Genomic DNA, 4,724 nt, shown 5'->3' on the forward strand with positions numbered 1-4,724 from the left:
TGGGTCTACAATGGCATTAGACCTGTTGATCATGTGTGACTGCTCCCAGATGTTCTGCTTTTTTCTTTCAATCTTCATTTTTTTATATTTAAAATATTGGGTGATTTTTATTAATATTTTTTAAAATTTCATGTAGTGTACTTTTTGATCTTATTCTCTGATTCAGCACATCTGATCATTTTCTCCCCCAGTTTCACAATTCCATTTGATTCTTCTTTACATTTCTGTTTAGCATTTCCATTTTTTTCCACAAATTTAATTGTGATGTTCATGAAATATCAGAATAATATCTGTTTTCAATTGAACTAATAATTCCATCTTTGAAATCATTATTATATATTAATTTTCTTAACTTTTTATCTTACTTTTAATATTTTATTTCTTTTGCCATGAGACATTGAGTCTTTTGAAGTATGCTTATTTTCCTTCTTTTTTTCCCTTTTCTTTTGTTCTTGTTTGACTACTTAGTAGAGAATGAACTGCATATTTGTAACAGAATTTTTCTGAGACTTATGAAGTGTTTTACATTTAGTTAAGGCTTTAGATTATTTAGTATATTAATTTGTCTCTATCTTACACATACATATGTGTAAGAAAAGAAAAAATTGGGTTTGGTTAATCATTAAAAATCTAGAATTATTTATCTTCATCCTTTTAAAAATGAGATTTCCTCCACCATCTCCAGCTTTAATTGATCTCTTCTTGTTCACTTTTAAGAAGTGTCCAGTTTGTCATAGATTCTGCTATGCAATTAGGGCATACTCTCAGATAAAGACTGCAAGAAAAATAGAAAAAGATTTCACTATATTAATTTGGGTGTATCTTGTTCCTTTACATTTAAGTTCCTGTGTTGTGAACCAACAGCAATAGATCTTAATTCTGGCTTTGTCCACATCCTGCACCTGCCTCTGTCATGCTAGAATAGCACTGAGCTGGTGCTAGTTTATCTCATTAGGACCCACAGCTTTCAATTCATCTGAAAACAGAGGTGGACCTGAGACATGTAAAATTAAGTATTGCATTTATTTGCACTCTAATACATAGAGAACTCAGGAAATTTCATCAGGGATGGCAAGAAAAACAGTGAAGATAACAAACTTCCTAAATTATTATTTTGTCTTAATTGCAATTGCATTAAATTCATGTAGATAGAATGCTCATACACAGCTCATTCAAGAAGTGTACAGATGTGTCCATAAACAGGGAATCAGAATGGAGTATATTAATAATTCTATTAAGATCTTTCTTATGGCAGACAATACAGTAATCACCTAAATAACTTTTCTGAAAACATGTTTGAATAAAAATGTCTAAGATTCATATCAAAAAACAAAGAGGAAATATCATACTATGATTTGTTTTAACCTGTCTTTCAATCACAGACAAGCTACTAATCAAACTAAAAAATTAAAATGTGTAGAATCAGGAATTGCCTATAAATGTTCAGAGATTTGTTGACTTAGAAAAATCATTCAATGAAAACTTTTTTTTTTAAGGAAAGTTTTTCTGAATAGTCAGAACATATAAAATTCCAATATAGCTCTAATTTCCATTTAAAGATAAGTCCAAATGTAGTCCATTAGCTTCTGTTTTAAATTTATCCATATTCCTTCAAATTAAAAATTTAGATAATTTTCCTTAGTAGTTTACATGTTTGCCTTGAATTGATGAGGTATTTCAGAGGGGTGTGTGTGTGTGTGTGTGTGTGTGTGTGTGTGTAAGTTAAAAGTTCATATTTAACAAATTTTAAAGTTTAGATAAATCATGATCTTTGCTTTTTTTGTACTTTTAAAATGTGCTTGATGTGAACAACAACTTTTATCTGCTTACTTCAGAGACTGGTTTGGTGAAAAACATTATGTTGGACAGAATAAATGTCATTCTTTCCACAGATGTCTGCATTCTAACTCGATAACCATGAGTGTTCTAACTTACATGGTAAAACTAACTTTGCAGATTTAATTAGGTTATAGACTCTGACATGACAAATTGGGAAATGGATCCAGGTAACACACTGTGATCACAAGCCTCCTTGTAAGAGAAAGCCAAGAAGGGTCAAAGTCATAAACACATGGAATGACAGAAGCAGGAGTCATAGTCAGAAGGAGAGAATGACTGTGTTTCTGGCTTGAAGAGCAAGGAGGAGGCCATCAGCCAGGAAAAAGACAGGAAACACATGCTCCCCTGGATTCTCCAAAAAGCAATGCAGGCTTGCTGGTACCCTCATTTTAGATCACTGTGTCTGATTTGACATCTGACCTTGAGGGTTATATTAAATTTCCATTGCTTTCAGTCAATACATTTGTGTCAATTTGTCAGTAGCAAAAGAAACTAACAGTATAATCCTGACAAGAATTTGTATGGTTAATGTTATTGTATTTTTTATTATTTTGTTTACCATTTGTCCAAAATAGATAATGATTTCACAAAACTATTCTAAGAATCAAAAATAATAAGGTTTGCATAATATTTAAAAACTAACCTAGTGAATAGTTATAATCAATTTAGTGAATAAATGAGTGAGTCATGTGGTGGTTTTGAAATTTTTGATGAGTCATTATGATGTGAGTCTACATTCCCTCCCTAAGACTAAGGACTCAGCTATTACTTGAACAATAGAATATGTTATAACTTGCCCTACAGTTGTTTGTGGCTCATCTTCTTCAGAAACTACTAGTTTCTATATACTGTATTTTAGGAAATTTTCTTGGAACTTGCTTACCATGCTATGAGGAAGCCAACCTGGGCTTTCCTTCCACCAAGGTGGAAGGAAACCAATAGGCAACAGCAGTTCACCAGCTAGGGGAGTGAGCCAACTTGGAACTGGCTGTTCTAAGTCAGTTGGGCAATCTCAGAGGAGGATCATGGAGCACAGATGAACTGTCTCCCTCAAATCCAGTAGTAAATTCAGAATCATGAGCAAATAATGACTGATGTTCTATTAAGAGATGACATTTGGATACTTACCTGGCAGGGGAGAAAATATAATCACGAAGGTGGTTTTCCCAGGGTGAGGCTTATCCAGTGCACTCCCGATGTGCTGACCCCTGAGATTTCGCCAAATGTGGGAATCTAAACTGCAGACACTCTGCCTGCCTCCTTAATAAAATCTCTAGCATGAGTTACCCCATCTGGAGTGGTTTCTGGGTGCTCTCAATTAAGAGGTCTGTTATAAACTAAAATATTCAAATAATCGACAAAGAGGAGAACTTACGATGTCATAACTTCTTTTAATAATTTAAATGTAGAACTCTTCCATGATATCTAGGAGTGTCCAGAGCTAGTGTTTGGAAGATGGTGATGCAGACATCATAGAATTTGCTAATTACTTTAGAGATTGGGAAAATGCCATCTAGGAATAAAAATGCATATCCCATCTACCACACAGCTCAACATGAGTGAAACAAAACGTATCCCTCTCATTTTCCTTAATAAAATGCATACTCATAATATTTTCATGGTGAAATTGAAATAATTCTGTAAGTCTTTTAGTTCTTTTTACCAATGCAGCCCTTATTATCTCTAAGAAGTGACCACATCAGACCTAAAATTTAATGGGATGTAAAAGAAATGATCTAAGATAGTTTTCTTTCTCTTCTGTTCATGAACTTCTGACAACTCCACATTGTACACATCATGGAGTCCAAGGTTGTGGGTCCACTCTCCGGTATCCAAGGATTTCCCCTGAAGTCACAGACAGAAGTAACCATGAAAATATGACTGGTAAAGTTAATACTTACATAGTATTTTGCTCTGTCTGAAGACATACTTTTATTGTTTTCATTCTAAGACATTGGAAATTAATTGGTTTTTATTTGAGATTGCACTTAATAAATATAAAAAGGATTATTATTTTAGAATATAAGCCCTCTCCTTATACAAGGGCTCCATATCTAAGAGTTCTGCATCTGTGGATTCAAAAACCAGGACCAAAAATATTCAGAGAAAAGAAAACTGTGTCCGTATTGAACAAGTTCACACTTTTTTCTTATCATTATTTTCTAAACAATAGATTATAGCACATGTGCACATGACATTTCTATCGTATTATCACATCTTGCTGAGACCTACTCAGTGAGGGAATCAGTAAACCATATGGAGCTGTGGGCCGGCTGGAAATAAAAGGCTGAAAAAATAGTATTAAGAAATAAAGGGCACAGGAACTATAAAGTGGGGGCTTTATGGGTAGGAAAGATCTGATGGGTCTGATCGTAACAGAGAAAGCCCACCAACATTTATTTTATAGGGGAACACATCAAATTTATTGTTAGGTAAGGTTCTTTAATATAAACAAGAGACTATAGGTTGTAGAGGATATGCATAGGTTATATTATGCAAGAATGAAAATACTGTGCTATTTTATATGAAAGAATTGAGAATCTGCAGATTTGGATATTGCCAGGAGTCCTAGAGGCAACCCTCCACAGATATTAGGCCCTAGCATGTATTCAAAAATGTAAAGCTTGTTTAACATGTTTAAATGATACCAAAGTAGGATAGGTGTTCTTTGTTGGTTATGGCAAGTCTAGAATAATTCAGTTTAAAATAAGTCATTTTAGAAAATTTACATTAACTCAGACAATATTTTCAATTTTGAGAAAATAGGGGAAGGGAAAATGGTTGGCAAACAAAAATCTCATTGTTTGCAACTTCCTTTTTGTCATTCATTTTGGAAATATAGCCAAGCTTCATAGTAGTCATTCAAAAGGAAGGGTCTAAGGTCA

At 33.5% G+C, this 4,724-nt stretch overlaps 1 pseudogene; it reads left to right on the plus strand.

The window, feature by feature from the left end:
* Window positions 1-2,959: 2,959 nt before the first annotated feature.
* On the plus strand, window positions 2,960-3,138 carry LOC124960862 (uncharacterized; annotated as a pseudogene).
* Window positions 3,139-4,724: the final 1,586 nt, after the last annotated feature.

Source organism: Sciurus carolinensis, chromosome 11 (genome assembly GCF_902686445.1).
Source record: "Sciurus carolinensis chromosome 11, mSciCar1.2, whole genome shotgun sequence".
Classification (NCBI taxonomy): Eukaryota; Metazoa; Chordata; class Mammalia; order Rodentia; family Sciuridae; genus Sciurus; species Sciurus carolinensis.